Below are 25,997 nucleotides of genomic sequence, written 5' to 3' on the forward strand. Positions count from 1 at the left end.
CAACACATCTTGTGCAAAAAGTGTCACTTGAGTGAAAAACACCACCTTCCAGTATCTCTGTAGGCCTGCAAAAGTACTGAGAGTTCTCAAGGAGCGCTCAAGCGCAAGAAGCTTCGCTTAAGCGAAGATGCAAAATTATAGGCAACACAATTTTGAAACACAAACTACTAACTTGTTCCAAACGCAATCAAGACATTCCAATAACCAAACTCAATAAGAAATAGGAAGGAATAAGACATGAACAACCATATGAGACAATGAAACCGGATCCAAACATCAATGGTTCGGGTCTAAACTAGAATCGCTATACTTAATGTATGTCATCTATGAAAAAAATTATGTCAGTCTGATAATCATAACATTTTCATTTTATCATATCTGTTTGTAAAAAATGAATAGTCTATTTTCAAAAATATATTTATCATCTATTTTTTCAAAGATAAATGTAAAAAAATGAAAATATTATGATCATCATATCAAACTAATTTTTTCATAAATAATATAATAAATTGAAAATTTTACAAAATGAATAGTTCAGATTATTGTCTGTGAGGCCAGACCGCTCAAATTCTCCCATATTAGAGAAACCAAACCAAAGTTTAAATTAACATGTTAACAGAAAGTGAATGATAGATATAGACAAGTGTGATTTTTTTGGGGGGTAAATTATGCTTTGCCCTATTTATATTTGGTCACTTTTTCATTTTGGTCGTTAATATTTATTTTTTTGCACTTTGGCCTTCAATTTGTTTCTTACCTTACTTGTAAAGTTAATTTCTGTTAAAAATTAGACAGAAAATGACACATTAATAGTCTCGTAGCATAAAAATATTTGATTATATATGATTCACACATCTGACATAAATTTAATAACTAATATAATAATATATTTTTATATTATGTGATAGTTATTGTTGTATTTTCTATTTAATTTTTAATAAAAATTAATTTCAGGATTAAAATAAAAAAATTCAAAAATAAAGTATCCAATTGAGGAAAAAATAAACTTTAAGAATCAAAGTGAGAAAGTTGCCACAAAAAAAAAAAAGATAAAATATCAGTATCCCTTTTTTTATATCTATTTATTCTATTATATAAAGAGAGGTCTTAAAAATATAAAATTATATTATGAGGGACTAAGATTTGATTAACATTGGCGGTGTTTGGGAACTTGGTTTTTAGATTTTTTTATTTTTTATTTTTTCACTAAAAGACAAATTGATTACAAAATTTAAAAAAAAAAAAAATTCAAACAATATATCACGTCAAATCCCATAATCATTTCATTTTTTCTCTTACAAACATCACATTCAACTATAAAAAAAACCAAACTATCTTCCCAAATACAAAAAATTTGTTCTCCAAGAATATCCTATAATTAAAAAAACCTACAAAAAAAATTCACTTTCCAAACACCTACATTATTACCACTTGAATAACACATTATATATGCAATTTTTTATTGTTATCATTATTCTTGTAATATTACTTAACATAAATTATAATTTAAGATTTTGCATGTGTAACCTAACATTGGGTTGATTTGGAATGAGATAAAAAAATCAATTTATTAGAGCTCGTTTGGAGAGTGGGTTGATTTTTTGACTATTTTAATTTTAAGCTAAAAATTTTTTTTTGGAATGAATTTTTTGAATTTTTTGAGAGAAAAAATATAATGATTAAGTTTGATGTGATATTTTATCTTATTATGCTAAAAAGCCTATTTTATTTTTTTTGTGACTATTTAAAAAAAAAAAAAAAACCTGAGGTTTTTTCTTTCCAAACGGAGGCGTTGTTTGAGGTGTCCTAAATAAGTACACTTTTTATCTTTTTAGACTAAAAAGTTGAGGAAAAAAATATAAATATTTGGGTTAACTTTTTGACTTTTTACGAAAAAATGTGTATTAAAAAATGTATAAGAGAAGTTAGTGATAGATCCTACAGCAGTCTGGCAGAGCATTGGCATATTAGGAAATAGGAAATTATTGCCTCCTTCTCGGGCTTAAACTGGCGGTGTTGTCCGGCCCTTGGGGGCCCACCACGAGTCACGTTTTGCTAATCAGAACTGTTGAATGTGTAGAACTCGTCGAGTACTATATTCTTGTAAAAAATCATGTTGATCGGATATCGATAACTATCTGATCGTGTTAATTTTTTGTCAATCGTTAATTATAATACCATCTATTTTTTATACAAAACTAATTTGATCATATAGTTAAGGATATCCGATTAATGTGATTTTTTACAGACATATAATACTCGACGAGTTCTACACCTTGTCGGTTCAAATTATCAAAAAGAGACCTGTGATAGCCCTCAATAGCCCAATATTACCCTCCAATTTAATAAATAGATATACTTAATTTTTTTTACCCATTGATAGCCCAATAAACTGCACCGCCACCACGGGTATCACCAGTCACGTCTTTGTATGGTAATAGTGAGTAAATTAATATTTTTATATTTTTAATTTATAAATAATAATAATTTTTTTTAATAACTTTTTGACTTTCTCTTGAGATATCAAACTTGGCCATAGTTTGTTTATGATACACCACTTCTTTATATTTTTTTATATATTTTTTTTTATAATGATAAAAATAACGACAATGCTACGTAGCTCAAATTTTGTGGCTCAAAAGTGGCTCAAATGGCCAAAACGACGTCGTTTTGAGTACAGAACAACATAAAAATGGCAAAAACGACGTCGTTTTGGCCATTTGAGCCACTTTTGAGCCACAAAATTTGAGTTACGAGACATTTTCCTAAAAATAAAATAAAGGTTGTTCAGGTCAGGCATCAAAGTAGTAGGGGGTCTTCTCTTGGGTATCTTTTCGGTTGCCTCAACTCAACATTGGTTTAACGACAGGTTCTTGGGATTTGCTTTCGCCCATGTTAGATTCAAAAAGGGTAAATCCGACTATTGGAGTTGGTGTATTGATATAAGCTTTAAGTGCCACGTTACTCCTCCGGGGATCATCAGAAGAAAGAGAGGGTCCGATTACTGCACCTGTTAATTTTGGAAATTTGGTGGTTATGGGTATCCCACGCGGTGCATTTAGGCGAATCATGGAAGATCGTTTGGAGCAATCAAATGAGGGTGGAATTGAATTTATACTGTGTTTAGTTGAAGAATTTGGGGAGGAATTTAAAAAGTGTAAAGAAAAAGATGTATGAAACTATGTGAAATTTAAGCATATTTTATTTTTATTTCACCTACTTTTTTTTCATTTCTCTTTTTAAATCCCTTCTCAAATCTCCAACCAAATACAGCATTAATGTTTCTTTTGAAAAAGCAAGTCGGTTTTCTTATAGAGATGATGAAACAGGGGAACGAGAGTTGTACTACGTGTTCCAATCCGGAGTGGTCGAAAATGTCGGTGTCCATGTCGTATACAAGGAAGCTGAAGAACAAGCATTGAGTAGTATATACTACAACTCCGAAGAAGATGATCAAAGAAGACCACCTCTACAACCTCAACAGCAAAAGGCGTAGGTAAGTATATGTCTCTTACAATTACAACTCAGTTACAGTTTCTTCCAAATAAGAAAATGCCTTCCAGCTCACACTCCCACTGCAAATTATAAATAAAATTATAATAGACATAACCCATTACATTTCAAATTACTCAAAATTGATCTAATTTCTAACGTACTGTCTATTATTTACTTATGGTTTTCTAATTTATGTGCACTCTGTATCACCTTTTTTCTTGAGTTTTTAGTTTTGTCTATTTGATTTGGTCCCTATACATATATGACTAAGGTGAAGCATGGCCTTATAGTGTTTAGGGGTGAAAATAATAAAATTGAAATTTTGGGACCAAAATGACACTTTAGGGAGATATTCGGTTAATGGTTTGGAGGACCATTTAAAATTGAACCGATTTGACTTGGATTGAAAATTTTATAGATGAAATTGACAAAATTGAAACTTGAAGTACTAAAGTAACATGGTAAACATACCTTATTGAGAATTTCCCTTTTGTGACCAAGAATTTTTCTTCAATGCTAACCTTTAGGGTATGTTTGGATGACATTGCTAGGATTAAAAATCACATGTCAATGTTATTCAAGTGTTTTGTTTGACTAGGAATTCTGTACGAGAGGATTATGAAATTTTAATTATTATGGGCCCATTTATTTATTTACTCTTAAGATTGTTTACATTATCAGTAATGCTAGGAACACAGAAACCAAACACAGAATGTGACACAAGGGGTGTGGGACTCACTCCTTGTGAGAAGGTTGTGTGCACATAGACTTATTGCTTCACCTAATTATGCATTGCTTATATATATATATATATATATATTCCTCTTGCTTTGTAGTGCTTTTATGGTTTTTTTTCTCGTTTTCTTTTCCCTTCCTTTTTATGGTTTGGGATTTTATTTATTTTTTTGTTCTTTTGTTTCTTGGAGTTCTTTGAGGAGGCTTCCTAAATTGAAATTAATTACGTCTTGTGTGACACCACAATGATGACAGACAAGCACATTTTTTAACTCCTTTTTGAGACTTGCAACTCAATTTTTATTTTCATTTTTTTCAGACTTACAATATAAAGAGAATTACATCCAGACAATTATAGTCCACTAATTTTATTTATCAAAAAAAAAAAATTATAGTCCACTAATTTTAGAACTTCAACAACTAGCATGATAAATAGTGCTATAATGGTGAAGCAACACCAACCCAATAATCAATCAACCTAAGAAAGGGTCCTGTAAAGAGGAAGAAATGAATTCTACAATAAAGAGTCCCCACAATGAAGATGGAATTATCAATCCTTGAACTCCTTTTGAGACTTGCAAATCAAACTTGATAGTACTATTATGCAAGAACGTTTAGGGGGCTTACTACTATTATCAACGTTTCCAACTGTTAAAATTAATGTATTATTGATTGATTTATATTGATATCTATTACAATGATTCATGATTCCTATATATAGAAGAGGGTGAGTGTGTAGTAGGTAAGGAGTAGGTGAAGTGGAGGTGGTAGTGGTGTAGTGGGTTAGGTTTAGTGGAGTAGGTGAGGTGGTAGTGGTGTAGTGGAGTAGGTTTAAGTGGGTGAAGGTTTAGTGGAGTAGGTGAGGTGGTAGTGGTGTAGTGGGTTAGGTTTAGTGGAGTAGGTTTAAGTGGGTGAAGGTTTAGTGGAGTAGGTGAGGTGGTAGTGGTGTAGTGGGTTAGGTTTAGTGGAGTAGGTTTAAGTGGGTGAAGTAGGTGGAGAGTAGGTGGATTTTAACAGCCCCCCGCAAACTCAAGGAGGATAGGAACTAACCAACTTGAGTTTGGAGAGAGTAACAAAACAAGAAAATACATAAAAATAAAAGAGGATAAGAGACACTGTATGGTCGTGTCAGACCATTGGTGAAGACACTGGATGGTGGTGTCATAACGTTGTAGAGGACACTGTATGGGGGTGTCATAACCATGTAGAGGACACTGTATGGTGGTGTCATAACGGTGTAGAGGACACTGGATGGCGGTGTCAGACCGATGTAGAAGACAGTTTATGGGGTCATGTCGGACCGTTGTAGCAGACAATGTTGTGACAGTTGTGGTGACAGTTTACGGAGTCTTGCTGGATCCTTGTAGAAACTAACCGGAATCAATGTCGGGACAGTTTACAGAGTCTTGTCGGACCCATGAAGGAGCTAACCGGAATCAATGTCGGGACAGTTTACAGAGTCTTGTCGGACCTATGAAGGAGCTAACCGGAATCAATGTCGGGACAGTTTACAGAGTCTTGTCGGACCCATGAAGGAGCTAACCGGAATCAATGTCGGGACAGTTTACAGAGTCTTGTCGGACCTATGAAGGAGCTAACCGGAATCAATGTCGGGACAGTTTACAGAGTCTTGTCGGACCCATGAAGGAGCTAACCGGAATCAATGTCGGGACATTTTACAGAGTCTTGTCGGACCCTTAAAAAGTCGCACCCTCAAAAGGTGTGCCCAATCTTTCAAAAGGCGTGCCCAATCCATAAAAAGGCGTGCCAGATATGATGGCGAGGCACGTGAGTGCCTTGGCTGGCGCGCCCATTTGTCGTCTGGCGTCAAGTGGCGCGCGATACGTGTGGCTGCCTCGGCTATTTAACCAAGACGGAGGCTGAGGCTGAGGCAGAAGCTGAGACAGAAAAACTGAGAGAAACCTCTGAAAAATTCTTCCTTTGCTGAGAGAGAAACTCTGTAATACGCTGTAACACTCTGTTGCCCAGAAAATGGCTTCGTCTTCCCGTGGGCTGCTCACTCTCTTTCCCGACCTCAATGAGTCAACAAGAGAGAGAACTGGTGCGGTGGCCAGTGAACCTCAACCAAACACCTCTGTGTTTGCTCCGTTGAACTTTCCGATGCGGTCGGTGGAGCAAAAAATGGCGGTGCAAACTGATATTGAGGCCAATCAGTATACTCTGAAGTCATGTGTGGAAACCATGACTGCAGTCACAAACTTGTCGCACCGGCTGCAGAGCAGGACAAATGAGGTGCAACAGTTAAACTCCCAGCTGGCTCTGCTCCAACGCATGTATAAGGATGCGCGAGCAGAGATAAGTGTTCTAAAGGCAGAAAACAAGGAGCTGAAGCGGAAGGCCACCGTGATGTTCCGATTCGGAGGTCCGCCATATGCTGTAGTGGAGGAGCAGGGAGGAGGCAACTTGCTTGGTGGTCTAGGAAGCACGGAGGCTGGGCAGTCACGGGACACCCAAGAGAAAAGCAAGAAGAAGAAACCGGTAGTAGAGTAGAGAAGGGAAAGAAAAATCCCGCCTGTTGGTGTGGTTGGTTGTGTATTTGGTTTTTTTTTTTTTTTTTTTTTTTTTCGGTGATGGTGGAACATGGTGATCGGGGTGAGCCCTGACATGAATAAAATGAGTTTGGTGTGCAGTTCTTCTTCTTCTTCTTTTTTGTTTGTTTGTTTGTTTTTTTGTTTTTTTTTTGTTTTTTGTTTGTTTTTTTTTTTTGTGTGAAAATAAAAGAAAATAACTTTGAAGAGAAGTATTTGAATGGGAAAGTAATAAAAAAAAAAAGAAAGAAAGAAAGGTGAGAGCCAAATTTGTAAAAGAAACAAAATAAATAAATAAATAATGGTGACAGTGTTGTGTTTGGGTAAGATAGTATAATAAAAAAAGATAGATATATAGATAGAAAATAAAGGAAGTTGGGTATTTAAAAAAGATTAAAAATAGTTTGAAGAAAATAAATAAAAATAATTGAATTTGAAATCAAACGGAAGAGAGAGAAAATACAAGCCCATGTGATAAAGTGGAGAGAGAGAGAGTGTGGTGCATTGTAAAGGAAGATTCAAGTTTGATTTTCCCGTTGATTTGGAGTGTATGGGAGGTTTTTAATACCGTGGGCCGGTTTTGGCTATCAAAATATAATATATTATATAAATATTATGTTAACTAAATATTATGTTAACTATTATATAATATAATATATTATATTTGTTTGTGGAAGTGTGCAACAGCTGGGCCACTTTCCTGATGAGTTTGAGTGGGATGGTAGATGCCTTCCCAATAGTATCACGTGGGAATGTTTATTTATTTATTTATTTATTTTTTTTTGGTTTGGTTTGCTAAAACCAGATATAGCCCGCACATGAGCCAAAGACGTGGAATCAAAACCTTGTAAGTTGGATACACCTGTCACCAGCCACAATAGCTCTGTAGAGGAGCTAGTTCCTAAGCTTGTCGGCATGATGGCCTCTCCCTTGATGGAAATCACCTTGGAAACAGAAAGAGCTTTGTCAACAAGGTTACAGCTCAAAAGCACCACTCCTGAGAGGCCTTGAAGGTCACAGCGTCTGTAGGAGGTGGAGCTGAGTTGCGCAGAGAGAGCCGAGAGGGAGATGCTCGACTTTCCATGGCTATCGACGTGCGAGGAAGCGGTTAGATCGACTAACAGGGCGGCGAGGACTCCGATTAGAGTGACGAGGTCGGAGAAGGGGAAGTCCTTCCAGGGGTGTTGAGACGCCACCTGGCAGTCGGCGAGGGCGTCGAAGGCGTCTGGGAGGACGTGGACGAGCGATGTAGAGAGAATCACTCCGGCCGCGAAGCACTTGATTATGAGGATCGCCTTGTCGTAGACCGACTTGCCGTGGAACAGCCGAGCTAGCATTACCGGCGATGATATGCCGATTACGCTTGTGAAGAAGATCACGAAGATCGAGATGAGTTTGAGGTTCGACGCGGCGTGGCTGTTTCGGCAGGAAAGGGCTCGAGTCGTGTCGGTGACGCACACAGCCATGGCTCTCTCTCTCTCTCCGATGATGAATTGAGTTGAGACCAGAAACAGAGTTTGAAGAATGGTGGTCCTGGTGCCGTGTGGACTGTGATTACTGCTTGCAGAGAGAGAGAGAGATTTGAATTGGTTGAGATCCGGCGAAGAACAACAAGAAAGGGAACTTGAAGGTAAGTGTAGAGAATTTTAGCAGACTAGGTTGAGGTCCGGCGGGCGGTCAAGGCGAGTTTGCCGCCGCCGGTGAAGCGAAAAATACTAGTTCTTAACCTTGCTCTGATACCATGTTAAAATTAATGTATTATTGATTGATTTATATTGATATCTATTACAATGATTCATGATTCCTATATATAGAAGAGGGTGAGTGTGTAGTAGGTAAGGAGTAGGTGAAGTGGAGGTGGTAGTGGTGTAGTGGGTTAGGTTTAGTGGAGTAGGTGAGGTGGTAGTGGTGTAGTGGGTTAGGTTTAGTGGAGTAGGTTTAAGTGGGTGAAGGTTTAGTGGAGTAGGTGAGGTGGTAGTGGTGTAGTGGGTTAGGTTTAGTGGACCAACCCAGATTGTCAGTAACAGCCTATGAATTTTTAAACAAGCTTTTCAATTTTTCTATTCCAGTGATCATCTTCCAAACGTTTTCTTTTGAACTAGTCAATTAAATTTGAAGGTTTTTTGTTTTTTGTTTTTTTATTCAAACTTTACAATGGTGAATGATGATTCCATTTTCCAACATTTTTTTTTTTTGATTGAATCAAACGTGAGAGTGGATGTTATGATGGAATGACCATTCCATTCCATATTCATTTCAATGAACCAAACAATATCTAAATTATTTATAATAGGTATCTGCCTTTCTTGCATCATATGTAATATATGCCCATTCATGATTCCATAATTCAAGTCATTAATTTACTGAGATATGTAAAACTCATCCATTTACTTCTCTTTTATTTTATGTTTCAGGTTGAATTCTGATTGAGATTCATGGATATTTTTGTGAATATTTGCAAAAGGAAGACTTTGTCTCATTATCTCATACAATTGAAGACTGTATAAATAGATTTGAAGGCATGTAAACTTTATTGGGATGTGTTTCTTGAGTAATGATGCTCCTTTCCAAGCAACTTTCTTGTGGGGGGACACAGAGTTAAAAAAAGAAATGTCCATATGTTCAATTGGAAGGAGGTGTCTACAAGCAAGGAACAAGGTGGGCTTTAGTTAGAAGAATTAGAGATGTAAATGATTGTTTGCTGGTGAAGTGGTGGAGGAGATTTGGATCTGAAGACTATGCTTTATGGAAACGTTTGATTTGCAGCATTTACAGAGTTGAGAGAGGTAGATGGTTCCCATCTTATAGAGCTAATTCTTCTTTTTCAAGGATTTGGAGTGGTATTATTTCTATTGCTTTTTCCAATCCTAATTTACTCTACTTTTTTTTCTTGCCAATACTGATGTGGTAGGTGATGGGAACAGAATTCGCTTCTGGATTGATAAATGGCTTGGCAATGTTAGCCTTAAAGATGAGTTTCCTAGACTTTTTAGCCTTTCAACAGATAAGGAGTGATCCTTGAGGATGTTTATCCAGAGGAAAGACAGCTCAGGCAAATGGAATCTTTGCTTTGGAAGATCTCACTTTGGTTGGGAGCATAATGGGGTGGTCAGAATTTATGGATTGCTGTGTGCAGCTCCATCGCTTAGAGTTGGTTTTGCTGATCACATTAGATGGGCTGCCTCATCCTCAGGTCAGTTCATGGTGCATTCAGTCTTTATGTGGTGTGAGTCTGCCCCTGGTTTGAATGTCTCTTGTCCTGGGATGGTATTGCATAATGTCATTCCTCATAAAGCTCAATTTTTTTGCTTGAATAGCATGCAAAGGAAGAATTAAGACTTCAGAGTTTTGCAAAGAATTGGTGTAGGGAATTTGGATGCTAACATTGCCTGTGTGTTTTGTAATTCTGATGCTGAAACTCTGAATCATATTCTGCTTTTCTGCCCTTTTGTTTGGAAAGTTTGGTCTGAAATGATCAGTTGGTGTTGGTTTCATTGGGTAATACTAGCGTCAATGGAAGGCTTACCACAATGGTGGCTGGGTTCAAGTTCAGTAAGTTGGAATTGTATATTTGGAACGCTGTTCCTATAGCAGTATTTGGTCTGTTTGGAAGCATAGAAATGATTGCATCTTTAATGGCCATTAACCGAATTTGGGTGAACTGTGTGAGCTTATAAAAGTAAGAGTAGCTTTATGGGTGAAGTTTCAATGATCTGATATATTCTTCTCAGTGAACACCTTAAAGTAAGAGTAGATTTGAGTTTGCGTCTTTTGATATTAGGGACTAGTGGGACTAGTTTTTCTTGCTTTGATATTCTTCTGGAGGTATAAATTCGTCAGAACACCTTAAAAAAACCAAACAATCTTTCAAAACTTCTCTTCTAATATTTGTCAGGTACTTTTTTTTTATAATAAAAAAACAAAAACAAAAATCTTTACCTGACAATAAAGGTATGCCCATGTATTGTGCATGACAGCTTTGTTTCATTTGTCCAATTCATTAAAAATAAAAACTAAAATAGCTATAAATTGACAGTTTTCATTAATGACAATCAAGTTGTACTGATGCTTTCAAAAATGGGATCTTGTTCGGTGGATGTTTTTAGAAGGGTAAGACTGCAATTCTTTATTCGTCATGGTACATTCCCCTATGGATGAACTGCATGATGGCCTTCTTAGTTAACTAGCTCTTGAAAAGTTTTATGGCTGGAGACCTTGTCTCTTATGAAGATCTCTGAGTTTTATATTAGGTTTTAAGATGTATTAGATAAATATAATTAAACTGCTTGCTACCTTAAAGTAAGAGTAGCTTTGAGTTGCATCCTTTGATATTAGGCACTGGAGGGACTAGTTTTCTTGCTTGATATTCTTCTATTGATTTAAATTCGTCAGAACACCTGAAAAAGACCAAATAATCTTTCAAAACCTCTCTTCTAATATATATCAGGTACCTTTTTTTTTTTTTGTAAATTAAAAACAAAAATCTTTACCTCGCAATAGAAGTATGCCCAAGTACTGTGCATGATTGCTTTGTTTCATTTGTCTAGTTCATTAAAAATAAAAACTGAAATACATTTAATTTGACGGTTTTCGTTAATGACAATCAGGTTGCACTGATGCTTTTAGGACTGGGATCTTCTTAGGTGGATGTTCTTAGAATGGTAAGACTGCAATTCCTTATTGGATGCTGTACATTCGCCCTTCGGATGAACTGAATGATGGCCTTCTTAGTTAACTAGCTCTTGGAAAGTTTTCTGGCAGGAGACCTTTCATGAAGATCTCTGAGATTTATGTATTAGGTTTTAAGAAGATCTATTAGATGAATATAATTAAACTGCTAGCATACTTAAATATTTTCATTATTAGTATATTTGATTTCTATTTTTCATCAAATTATTCCAAATGTGGCAGGCAACCTCTTAGTTAACTAGCTCTTAGTTAGTACATTCGCCCTTCGGATGAACTGAATGATGGCCTTCTTAGTTAACTAGCTCTTGGAAAGTTTTCTAGCAGGAGACCTTTCATGAAGATCTCTGAGATTTATATTAGGTTTTAAGAAGATCTATTAGATGAATATAATTTAACTGCTAGCATACTTAAATATTTTCAGTATTAGTATATTTGATTTCTATTTTTCATCAAATTATTCCAAATGTGGCAGGCAACCTCTTGATGGGAAAAGAGACAAGCGAAAATCTTCGCAAGAACTTTGATATATTTTTTATTTTTTTTCTACTTTGTTCATTTTCTTTTCCATTCCTTTCCTTCTATATTTTTTATTTTTTTGTCGGTTTTTCTGTATTGTACTTCAGCTATTATTTGGTGTCTCAATATTTTGCATTAGTTTTTTTTTTTTTTTTTTTTTTTTTTTTGGCTTATTATAAAAACCTTTTCTTGTTATCTTATTTATTCATTAGCAAAGCATGGTTAAGCTACATTGCTTAGAATTTCATATGTCAATTTGAATAACCTTTTGTCCCCAGAAAATGCCATTAGCTTTTTTTAGTAATTAGGCCATCTATCGGATACTTGCAGCAGTAACATATAAGTTCTGTTAAATCACTTAAAGTTCCTAGCATAAGGATACTTTTCTACACCTCTGGATATAGGGCACAGTCATGGTGCTAAATCTGCTGATCTGTATGACTTGGCTTCTATTTGGTCAATCAATGTGATCGATATATCATGTTCGACTACAAAATGTGGACAATAATTACAAGATTCCCAAGATAAAAGAACAAAGCCAATGAAACTATTTCATACTGAACTACAAATCAAAAGGAAGAGCATAGGAGTGTGTAATTCGAGAAATGAGAACTGCTCTTTCAAAAAATTCAAGAAATGAGAACCATGTTCCAGGAGCTTGGCCCAAGTTGTTTGATAACAGAGTAAATAGAAACAATTTTTGTATTAAGGAAGCAAATTCTAAACAAGCCACAAACACAAAATGGCAATAGAGTGATGGCATGCCAGTTGAGACACATATTTCATACCTACGATTTTCTTTATGGTTTGACCTTGGATATATTGTCTATAGCAATTTCATCTTTTAATGCTGCTCATATTTGTAATCACCGGGTGTAGTTGTTATATTCATTGATTTCTGTTATTATAACTGAAATTAGTGTTAGGTTTGACAAATGGCTTATACATTGTGTCCAGGAGAAAGCTAAAGTGAGGATGATGAAGCAGAATGCTTCTGATCAAACCGAATCATATTGGAACAATCTCTGGGGCAAACCCAGAGGCCATCAAAGTACAGGTATCAATAAAGAAAATTGCTAATTTATTAGTCCCGATATTTAAAATTATGGAAAGGGTTCCCTGTAGCATTCTACTTATTATTCTGATATAAATATTTTGTCAAGAACAGATGTCTGATTTGAAGGATTGAGCCTAATGAAAGCTTCCCTGTAAATATTGGGGAAAGGCTTAATTGTTACGGGTTTTTTTGAGTGAGAAGGTAGAAGTTGATGTTTAGAGTAGCTTTATGCTTGAATTTGGCCTAGTTTAGGATAGATAGTAGCAAGGTTAATGTTGTATGATTTATTTTCTAAGAAGCACAGCACCACACTCCAAGATTGGTGTTTTGTCAATGTTTGATAGACAGGACACGGGTGTCAATGTGTTCAACATGCCACATGGCGTTCAATTTTTTAATCTTTTTTGTAGAATATGCCGGGGATTTTTTATAGACACTCGTGTCTTGTGATTGGACACTCTTTAGCACACCTTTATTGTTTTTTATTTTTTTTGACTAAATAATTTTAGGAAGCTGATTTGGTGCCAAAGTAAATTATATTGAAATAAAGAGAGAAAAGGTAGGGGGGAAGAAAACAACACCCACATATGCCTCTCATATCTATGTATCCTAAATTTTCTATTAAAATAAATATTATATAAAAATATATATATCTCTTGCCGTATTCCCGCCTCATTCGTACCATAATTTTTTGAGAATCATGGTGTCCCGTGTCCGTGACTATGCTTTATAGCTTCCGCACATAGTATTGTCACTAGTTTTAGCATTTGTAAAGATCCAAAGAGGCTAGAACTCGAGGCACTTGAATCTTTAGTGTTCATTGGAAATACTAGGAAAAAAAAATTGAAATTGTAAATGTGCTACACTAGTGCATTTAGTAGAATAGAAATAAATTTTCGCTCCTTGAATGCTTATTATTGTGGTGACTATAGTAAATTATGTTGATGGTTGAATGGTTTCTGCATTAATACAAATCACATATACGACAGAAATTGCCTCACAATATGGCCAACACTTTTTACTTTAAAATTTTATGTGGTGGTTGCAGAGGAGGAAGCAAAAGAGAGAGAACGAAGAGCTGCAGCAGAATCTTGAAGATGAAGAGGGTACTCAAGAAGGGGTGTTGGTAAACCTCCCACCTTTAAACTTCTCGAGGCTGTGCTAAACAACGAAAAATAACCAGTAAATTCTGATCTTCTTGATTTTCTATTGTTAGATGTAATTCATGTATTCAAAATTTATTTATTGAAGACATGTACAATAATATTTAGATTTTATGTAAGATGCGTAAAATTCATATTGATCACACTGACTGTGTAACTGGGATTAGTTTAATTGCAGTGAAATTAGTAAATAATAAAAAATATGAAATATAGTACTAGTATGCTATTCTGTGGCATGTTCTTGCATGAATGAGTTATATTTATTTGGTTCTTGTTCGACCCTTTGTTTGGTTGTTGAGAGAAAACTTTGTTAAAGAGAAGAAAATAGAAGTTTACTGCTTTTAATATATAACACTTTCTGAAAAGATGAAATATGAACCGAGTGAATCAATTCCAAGAACTGTTCTCTATTAGGGGACTGTTTTGGCTGTTTTCATTTTTTTTGTTTTCATATGTCAATGTAGTCTGTCAATAAATAGATGTGGGTAAAACCATTGTGTACTTCCTAATTTATTTAATTTTAAGATTTAAACCAAGAAAATGATAATTTAAATGTGAGAAAAAAAAAATGCAGAGTGAAAATGATAGCAGTTTCAAGTGAAATTATTTATTTTTTAAGATGGAGTAATAATTTTCCGTAAATGGGTAAAATGATAATTTAATTGTGAGGAAAAAATGATTTTTGCTTTTCATATTTTTTTCTTATTTATTAATAATTTAGAAAAAGAAAAAAAAAATACTGTTTTTCAATTTTTTTTTCTTTTAGTTATCTATTTTCTATCCATAAATCTCTTTCCAAATTTCTGAACACAACTTATGTGACAGTTTAATGAAACCTTTATGGGTAAATTACACGAATACCTTCTGAAGTTTATGTTTATTATAGTTTTTCCCTCATATTTAGAAAATTACACTGACTTTCCTTGTCAGTGTAATTATTTAACGGTGTTAACTTTTAAGTTAAAATGATATATTTATCCTTAACTTTTACATATATTTTCAAAGGGTAAATTACATTAACACCCCTGAGGTTTCAATTTAATATGGATCCCCCCTGATATTTAAAAAAAAAAAAAAACTAATTTAATAAAAATAAATATGAAGAAATATGTTTAATTTGTAAAAAATTATTTCTAACCACTCGAAAGATAAAAATTATATAAAAATGATAATTATTTTTTATTTTTTATTTCTTAACCAAATTAATTTTTAATTTTTAATTTAAAAAAAATTTTAAAAATCAAACTATACATAGCCTAAGAATCTTTTGATATAAGTCATTTCTTACGTTGATAACTTATTTAATTATTTATTAATTTTATGATATTTTTACCATCTGAGACTTGTTTGGTAACCATTTCGTTTTTAGTTTTCAAATTATATTTATAAATTTTTTAAAAACTGTCATAAAAACTTGTTTGATAATTTTTTTGGTCTATAAATGGTTGTCTCAGTTTGTAAATTTGAAGAAAAAACGTAAATTCAAAAAATGAGTTTACGTTGGTTTTTAAATAGAAATTTAAAATTTTGAATAACAAAAATTTTTTCAATTAATTTTTTTTTAAATAAATTTTTTTTTCAAATAAATTTTTTTCCAATTAAATTTTTTTTTCAACTAATACTAATCGAAGGGGCAATTGGTAATGCTATTTTAAACTTTGGGGAGGGGATTGTAATTTCTAAAATATGAGGGGGTGTCAATGTAATTTACCCAGTGAGGGCAAAATTAATATTTAAAAAAAATAAATTGCTGACATCAGCAAAATCTGTTAGTTGACTTAACAGCCAACCATCTGAAGGAACAATCTATAATGAAACTTTAAACTTCAGGGAGGGGAATGTAATTTTCAAAAGGTGAAGGGGAATGGTAATAAATATAAACCTTAAGGGGTGTCAATGTAATTTACCCAACCTTTTATTGAAGGCTAATTTTGGAAAAATGGCTAAAATTCAAAAGTTAATTTTGAACTTATTTTGGATTATATCACCCTCTTTATTTTTTTACACGCTTTTTTAAAAAAAGTAAAAAAAAAATGGTCATTATTTTTTTACATTTTTTTTTATGAAAAAAAAAAGGTCAAAAGAATTAACTTTTAATTATCTTTCCAAATTAATCCTGAATGTGATAGTTTTTGAATATAAGGAACATTACTTAAAATAAAATAAAATAAAGAAAAGGCTACAGTTTATAAAAGTTCATAGTTTTTGAATATGATAAAATAGATATATTTACTGTATTTGGTTTTAATTTTCTGAATTTAGCTTTTTAAAAATTGAATTTTTTATTTTTTGTTTTTTTATTTTTATTTTTAGTGAATATTTTTTAAAGTTTAAACAATTTTTTTTTATTTTTTTAAATGCACCTTACTTGGATATATCTAAATAATAAAATATTTGTGAAAACATATTTTTAAAAATTAATAAGTACACAAAAATACAAAAAAAAAAATGCACTGAATTTTTTGTATTTTTTTTTATATTTTTTGGTATTTAGTGTATTTTTTCAAAAAAAAATTCACAAATATTATATTTTTTAAGTGTATTTATGTTAGGTGTGTCTAAAATTTTAAAAAATTCCTTAAAATATCAAAAAAATTCATTGAAAACATTAAAATATGAAAAATAAAAAAGTATAATTTTCTGAAAGCTCTTTTTTGAAAATCAGAATCAAATAAGTTGATTAATTAATTTTTTTTTGGTAAGTAGATATATTAATTTTACATTTTAGCACATTGATAAAAGATAGTATAAACTGTCAAAAAAAATATATATTAAAAAATTTAAAAAATATTATTTTTTGGTTTCCATGCAGAACGGCTGAAAAACTGGCGAAAAGATGAAATTGCCCTTTTTTTTGCAGGTTGTCAGATGTCATGTGGCAGCTGCTGAGCTCTGCTGCCAGCTGCTAAACCCTAAATAATAATAAAAATAAAGAAAATGAGTGAGATCTCTTTTTTGAAAACCTCTACAATTCTAAAGTGGTTCATACCATTTATGCATGTGTGGAGTTCATTCATGTGTAAAACTTATATCATGAGTATTGTGAATTACTTTGAGAATTGTGAGATCTCAAAAAAAAAAAAAAAAAAAAAAAAAAAAAAAAAAAAAAAAGTCTCTATTATTATTGTAAAAATAAATAAATTTGTCAGTGGACATTTGAAAAGTGCTGATTTGATTTAATAGGACATGACATTAGGAGTTATGTTATGCTTTGCCAACCACATGAAAAACTTTTTATTTATTTTGGTTCATATTATTTTTTATATTTTTTATTTATAAAAAGATATAATAGGTTAAAAAAGTTAAAAAATTAATTTTTTATTAACTTTTTAAAATACCACTTAATAATTTATCAAATTTTTTACAATAATAATAAAGACTCTTACAAAATATAACCCTCACAACTTTTAAAATTATCTGAATTATTCATGTCACTGTCAGACATAACTCTCTAAAAAAATTTAAACTCATCAATGGTCAATATATCAGTAAGGATTATGAGAGTCCTCCCAAACATTTTCCAACTTTTTATTTGAGTATAAGATCACTCATATATGTGGGTTTGTATGGAATTCACACAGATTTAAAAAAATTGATAAATTATTTGAGATTAATAACATTTCTCATGACATTAGGAGTAAAATTTTAAATTTTAAATTTATTTATTATTTTATATTATATTTTTTCAAAAAAAATAAAAAATTTATCTCAAACTTACAATTTTTTTATTTATTATTTTAATAAAAAAATTTAAAAATACACTTGTTTAAATTATTCCAAACAACTCTCTAAAAATAAAAGGCTATAATCTACATTTATGAGAAGAAAAATGCTTCATACCACTAATTTGGCACCACTAATGCACCACTAATGATGTGGCATTATGTGGATCACATCACTGATGTGATAGTTTGGCCTTTGTTTTGTTTTTTTTTTTTTTTCTTTACATTGCCATCTCATTAATGGTGTTTTAAAAACTTCAAATTTAGTGCTCTAAAATACCACTCTTATGAGAAACCTTAACAGAGGTAACGGTTATAAATTTTTTTATTTTTTATTTTTATTTTTATAATGATTGCTTTATTTGAAATTCAGAACATTCGAGGAAGTTATCAAGAGAAGTGGTCGCCTTTTTCTAAATTGCTTGCAAATAAAGCAAGAAATAGAGCTGGCAATTTTTTAGAGAAAAATACTTTGGAATTCTACTTTTTGAGTTCTAAAGTCCGCTTTAACAAGTTGGTAGTGGATTTCATTCATTGTGATATGATGTTTTGATCTTAATTTTTTTTTTTTCTCCGTATCATATCATTAGTGCTCCATTAAAACATCAAAATTAATGCTATAAATCATTACTGCTTTTTAAAACTGTTCCAGTGCAAATTGAAATAGTTTATGCCTATTGCATAAGAAATGATAATGGAAATAGCAAAGAAATGATGATGGAAATATATAGCACATCGATTTTTGTTTGCATTTTGGTTTATTTTTAATATTTTAATTAATTAATTTAATTTTTTAGATACATCTTGATTAACTGTATTTAATTTTTTAGATACATCTTGATTAACTGTATTTAAAACATATATAAAAAATTAATTAAAATATTAAAAAAAATCACTTAAAATAAATAAAAACTTATCTAAAAATAATTTTTAAAAAATAATACTAAACAGACACTGTGTTGAATATGAAAATTGGAAGAGAAAAATGAGACAAATATATATGTTCGAAAATTATGAACCGATCATGATAAATTTAAGGGTTCTTCTATAGTGTGCATCCCCATGGGAGTGTATATCATATGCATTTCTATTACAAAAAGTGTAATTTTATCACAAGATTCGTGACATCAATTACAAAAGGTGTGAAATCTCGCCATAAATTGATATAATAAAAAATATCATAATCAAATTATAAATTTTTATCACATCAACCACAAAATTGTGAATATTTTGTTATGTCAATTTGTAGTGACGTTACGCATTTTGTGGTTGATATTACAAAATTTTGTGGTAAAGTTACACCTTTTGTGGTAGGGTGCATAATAGTATGCATTCTAAAAAGGTGCACACCCTAACATTTCTAAGGTTTATCTAAAATACAGATTGCCCAATTAACAAAAAATTCTAATTTACTAAATTAATAATAATAACAAAATTCTAACTACTCTCCTTTGTAACAATAAAATTACTAAAATTATTAATTAAAATATATTTTTAATATTATTAAAAATTGTTAATCGACCTAGTAATATTAAATTTAATTATGACTTTAGCATTAATTTGAACCAAACTAACGGACACACATCTCCAGGCAAGGTTATTAATTGTTATGATACTCTCCAACTCGTTTGGAGGCTAACATTTTAGTTAAAAAGTTAAAAGATCACTATAAGTTGTTACATCACTCTCTCTATTTTTTTACGCGTTTTTTTATAAAAAGTCAAAAAGTTATTAAAATATTATGTTCCCAAACGAGGAGATCCAACTCTACGACCTCTTGTTTATCAAATAACACTGCTGCATTCCTTAATTTATCATTTCTAAATGATCTGTGACATTAAAATTATATATAATTTTTAGAGATAATAAATTAAATAACTTAAGTATTTTTTGTTTATTAAGGCCTGGTTTGGCATGTCTTCAAAAAGTTAAAAAGTCAAAAAGTTATTTAAAAAGCTAAAAAGTTATTCACCAAAAAAAAATACAAAAAAAAAATAAATTTACTCATAAAAAAATACAACTCAACTCTTTGCTGAAGTGATGGGCTGTCCGCGTGATTGGTCTGCTGTACTGGTCTAGAAATGATTGTCTCCTTCGCTAATAATCATTTAGACTGTGTTGTTCGGCCCGTGGGGGCCACCATGGGTCACATTTTGATATCTGAACCGTTCAATATATAGAACTCGTTGAGTACTATATGTCTGTAAAAAATCACGTTAATCGGATATCGCTAACTATATGATCAAATCAGTTTTGTATAAAAAAAAAAGATGGTGTTATAGTTATAACTGGTGAATAAAAACTAATCCGATCAATGTGATTTCGATATCCGATCAATGTGATTTTTTACAAACATATAGTACTCAACGAGTTCTACATATTAAAACGATTTAGATTATTAAAATGAGACTCATGGTGGGCCCCACGGACCGAACAACACAGTCCAAATGGTTGCCCGCGAAGGGGGTAATCATGTCCTTATCTCCTACACTCTGCCCAGAAAAAGGTGTCGTACAGCCTATTACACTTATTTTTCCTATACACTTATTTATACAATTTTTTATTACACATTTTTTCGTAAAAAGATAAAAAATTAATCAAAATATCCATCTTTTTTTCTTAACTTTTTAGTCTAAAAAGATAAAAAATATACTTATTTAGGACACCCCAAACAACCCTTTACTTGAGGGTTAACCCTTAATCACTGGGACATTACTATCGAGCACCATCAGATAGAGGTGGACATAGGTCGGATTGAAATCTAATCTTATTAGGCTCATCTTGTCATGTGAATTCCAACCACTTAACTTGAAATATGAATTTATAATATTTTTTAATTTTTTATAACTTTCAATTCATTCTATTATTTGATTTGTGAATCACTCACAACAGTCAGCATCTAAAATTTTGATTTTAATAACTTTGATTATTAGGTCGGTGACCATTCTGGGTTGTGTTTGGCTGATTATTTGCTGACATATGATGAATTTTTTTTGCTTGCTTTTACTTTTGCTTTTGCTTTTACTTTTGCTTTGCTATGCTTTATTCATTTTTTTATTTTTAAACAGGCTTTTGCTTTGTTTTATTGCTGCAACTTTTTAAGCCCCATATTCCTTTTGAGAAAGGAAACGCGTAATTGTAGAAATCAAGAAAGAGCAAGGAAGCAGAGGAATATATCTTATGAGGAAAAGAATAATATTATATGTACTAATTGGTATATTAATTAGTGTATTAATAGATTATATGACAAAATTTTAGAGGTTTTGGATATTTACAATTTATATAATGGGTAGAGTCAATAATAATATCATAATACATGTTAATATAATAATTGGTATACTAATTGGTGTATGTAGCACCACCGACCAAGAAAATAAGACAACACGCGTATTGCAGTACTACACTGTGTGCCTGTTTGGTAAAGTTTTTTTTTTTCCAGCTTATTTCAGCTTTTAGCTTAATTTAAGCTGTTTCATTGTGTTTGGTGTAACTTAATAATACAGATTATAACTTTTTGTAAGTGAAAAATCAGCTTTTTCTTGGAGTGCCTGTGGGGGTGCTAAACAGATTCAGCTTAAGCGGCAAGCTAGGAAGGGAGGGGTAAAATTACTTAAACGTCCTTCATCAACTTCAACTATTACCAAAAAACCAATATATATACCCACAACCAAACACTGTTCACTTTTGTAGAGAGAGAAAGATTAAGAGGTGATTTTCGGTGGTGTAAACCAAAACTAGCTCTCTCTCTCTCTCTTTTTTTGCGATCGCGACAGATCTCTCTCTTTCTCTCTCTCTCTCTCAGGCGTTGTTCGTGTTTGCGATCGAGCTAAAACCTTTCCATGCCTTCACGATCTCAAACCCTAGCGCCGCCACGTCGTCGTTGTGCCTTCGTCATCGTCCTTCATCTACCATCGCGATCGATGGAGAAGTGATCTCGGTGAAACTCCCTTTTTGGTGAACCAGAGCTCTCTTTCTCTCTCTTGTTGGCGTTGTTCCGTGTCTGCCGGAGCTAGGGTTTTCAGTGTTTTTTAATAAAAATAATAATAATAATAAAGCATTTTAAGCCATTAATGAAATAAATTTTATATTAATTAATACTAATTAATAATTTTATATTAATTGATAATAAATTAAATTAAAAAATATTAATAAATTGGTATATTTTGTAACAATTTTGTAATAATAAATTAAAAATATTAATTGGTATTTGTAACATTTTTCAATTAATTAAAAAATATCAATTAATATTCATATATTCATGAACTAAAATGAATATAAATTGAAAATTTTAATTGGGATTTCAGCATTTTTTTAAATTTTCTCATGATCAATCTCACCATGTATGCACCACTTCTAATTTGAAAAAATAAACTATAAACTAAAGAAAATAAAATAAAATGAAGAAAAAAAATTAAGAGAAGAAAAGAAAGAAAAGAAATAACGAAAGAAGAGAATAAAAAACAATTACGAGAAGAAAACAAGAGAAAAAAAAATAAAAAAGAAAGAAGAGAAAAGAAAATAAGGAGAAAAATAAAATAAAATAAAATAAAATGAAGAAAAAGAACAAGAAAAAAATAAAGATAAAAAGGACATTACATAGCAAAAAGTTATTTTACAGCTTATTCAACCAATTACTACTCTGCTAATTAAATCCATAATCTTATAACTGCACTGGTCCCGTTTGGTAGAGCTGTGGGAAAGTGATTATAATTTATACCCTAACAGTTTATAGCTTATAGTTGTGAACATAAGCTGATTTTTGACTTATAAATTAAGCTTCTCCTCCCCCACTCAAAGAATAAGTTGATTTTTGATTTACAAAAAGTTATAAGCTGTATTGTTAAGTTGAACCAAACACATCAAAATAGCTTAAATTAAGTTAAAAGCTGAAATAAGCTGGAAATAAGTCCTACCAAACAGGGCTACTAAACTGGTTAACAGCTTAAACCTATAATCTACAATCTATAATCTATTAAATTATAATCTATAATCACTTTCTCATAATTCTACCAAACGAGGCCACAGTGAATAGGATAGGAAAGTAGTTGCAGTGACCTCTCGTTTTCTTTGAATAATAAAGTCGGGCAAGTTGCAAAGAAAATAGTTGGCGTATTATGCTTTACTAGATAAAATAGGATTGTGTAAAATATCATTTAATTTGTTACAATTTTATCGATTTGTATTAATTTACATCTTTTTATCTGTTAATTACAGATTAAATTTTAAAATTTGTAATCTACCTTCAAAATTGTTCCACTCCGCTATAATTATTACATAAATATTTTTTAACTTCTAATGAAATATCAAAGTAAAAATGAGTATGAGAGATTTAAGATGTGAAATATATTACAAATTAATAATTATATGTATGAAATATTGGCAATTCTTAAGTGTACAAGTGAGTACCATATGCACTTGCGTAAGTTCTCACAAATATACGTAATTTACGTATATTTGTGAGAACTTACGCAAGTGTATATGGTATGCACCTTAGACACCCAAACACTTCCTATGAACATATTATATAAAATTACTTTGTGTTATATATATATATATATATAATATTATACAAATTAGTGTTATATATTATGTAAATATTTGATAATTTGTTAGAATATTCTTTAATCCGAAAATCCATCCAAGACCACTCAAATCGCAATTCGCCAATCCACTAATCCACTATTTGATTTGTAATTTTACTCCTAAACTGCACCACGTACACCTTATTTGCAAGTAACGCAAATGTCACATTACAAATAATAATAATAATATAAAAAACTAGAGAGAAAGGGAGAGATACTAATTTTTAGGATAAATTACACTTATCTCCTTGAAATTTTTGACAATTATGGGGAGTTATTTATTTATTTTTTTTTTTGTGGTTTTAACAATTATAATAACCTCTCTTACTCTTGAAATTATTATAAACATTTTCCCACTATTAGGATATTTAACAGAATTTGCTAATGTCATGCTGATATCATACCAAAAATGACGAAATTACCCATTAATTACTTTATCTATTCAAATGAGAAATTTCACTCATTTTTCTTGAGGTTTGCATATATATTATCAAAAATTTATACATATTTTACCATTAGTTAATAAAATTCTTATTTCATTCAATATTAAATACAATATTTAAATTGTTAAAACATTATTAAATCATTTAATGCAAAAAAATAAAAATAAATATATTGATTAAATACTTAAAAATAAATAATCTCTCTAAAATTAATGTATCCTAATAATTTAATCTAAGACTTATTTCATGGCACATAAATAATTTAAAATTTATTATTTTAAGTAATGCATTTATTATTTGATTTTTTTAAAAGTTAAAACAAATAGATTTATTTTTTCCCCGATAATTTGGATTACTTATTTATTCATATGTAAAAAAATTATTATTTGTCTTTTCTCAATCATCTATTATTCTCAAATTTTTATTTTTATCTTTGAGTTATTAAATTTCTAGTTGATGCATATTTAAAAAAACGCAAGTTAATATTTCTTACATGATTAAAAAAAATTTAATCGCCTCATAATAAAATAAAGGGCACTTGAGCAATAAATCCAATTGTCAATTTTCTTTAGCTAAAGATCTAGGCACTAAAATATTATGTCCTTAAGGACATCATTCTGCGAAATGACCAGAATATTCATGATATATACAGTCCAAACATATCCACACCACTCACTTTCTCTCTCTCTTTGCTTCTCTCTATTATCTCTATTCACCTCACCCACTTATCACTATCTCTCTAGAATTCGCGTAGAAATTTGCGATGAAGACTGAGCCGCCCACCACAGTTCCCCCACCCTAGCCGCATTAGGACTTTACGACAACGACATGGCTGACGATGCTGGCAACGTTTCTAGGGCGTGCGACAGAGCAGAGAGGAACCTTCTCTCTCTCTCTCTCTCTCTCATCCTCTCTCTCCTCTTCTCGCCACCGACTGACAACTACCTCATTCGCCACCGCCTCTCTCTTTCTCTCTCTCTCTCTCTCCTCTACTCGCCGCCAATTGACCACCACCTCCGCCTCTACCGCCTTTCTTTCTTTCTCCTCTAAGCGCATTGACAATCGATGTGTTAGTGGGTGTGCTAGTGTCAATGGCCAAATTTTGGCCAATTAAAAAATATTGTTTTGTGCTACAATGGAGCTGCTAACTTGTGTGTTAGTGTCAACCATTAGTGCTGTGTGTTAATTATGGCTAGCGTTCTAGCCACACACACACACACACACACACACAGAGGGTGTTGGGTTTGCTGCAAATCCAAAAAATATAATATTTTTTTTTCAATAACAACCCAGAAAATAGCATTAAAAAAAAACAAAAATGCAATAAAAAAAAAACACATTAAACATTAATGTTAAAAAAACAATGCCCAACGAGTTTTTTTTTTTTTTTTTTTAAAAAATTCAATTGATCGTTTGATCGGCCGAACGTCCAAGCAGATGTCTCGCGGACGACCCAATCCGTTGTGGTGCGCATTTATATATATATATATATATATATTCTTAGCACACACCTTAACCCATCCATTGCACCACCACTCACTCTCTAAAATTAATAAACTCTTAACACACCTTAACACACATTTTTGGATTCCACTTTTATCACTTTTTGTCATATAACACAATTTAACAAACAATTTTAGCCATCCCATTGTGGATGCTCTAATCACCTACCGTACCACCATTCTCTCCCAAACCCCCATCGCTACTGCGCCGATATGAACCCTAATGATGATGGCGACAAAGAGAAGATCTGAACTGTAGTATTCACATCTTCCTCAACTCCGACATCTCAGCCTTCGCGACCTGAGCAATCTGAACCCTAGACTCAAAGTATTCTATAGATCCACATACTATCTATCTCTTCCTATTTCCAACTCTTCAAATTCTCTATCTGTTTATCTGTCTCTCTCTCTCTCGATTTTCAAGTTCTTGAAACAATCTCTCGAAGATAAATGGTAATCACTTTGATTCTATGTGAAAATCTCCAGTACTCATCTTGGTATACTATTTGTATGGAGTAAGTATTTCTAGTCTGCAGATCTAGAT

The 25,997-nt window shown here is 31.9% G+C and overlaps 1 long non-coding RNA gene across 9 annotated transcripts; it reads left to right on the forward strand.

The window, feature by feature from the left end:
* The first annotated feature begins 3,259 nt into the window (after positions 1-3,259).
* On the forward strand, positions 3,260-14,433 carry LOC114299772 (uncharacterized). 9 transcript variants are annotated; one of them, XR_014349744.1, is made up of 6 exons: positions 3,260-3,496; positions 9,194-9,565; positions 9,704-9,972; positions 10,836-10,889; positions 12,942-13,041; positions 14,090-14,433. It is a non-coding gene; the product is annotated as an uncharacterized LOC114299772 (long non-coding RNA). The 9 variants fall into 9 exon arrangements; XR_014349743.1 differs by having other exon boundaries at positions 3,261-3,496; positions 9,194-9,619; XR_014349742.1 differs by having other exon boundaries at positions 3,261-3,496; positions 9,691-9,972.
* The last annotated feature ends 11,564 nt before the right edge of the window (positions 14,434-25,997 follow it).

The sequence above is a fragment of the Camellia sinensis genome, chromosome 13 (assembly GCF_055761805.1).
Source record: "Camellia sinensis isolate YWXY chromosome 13, ASM5576180v1, whole genome shotgun sequence".
NCBI classification, from domain to species: Eukaryota; Viridiplantae; Streptophyta; class Magnoliopsida; order Ericales; family Theaceae; genus Camellia; species Camellia sinensis.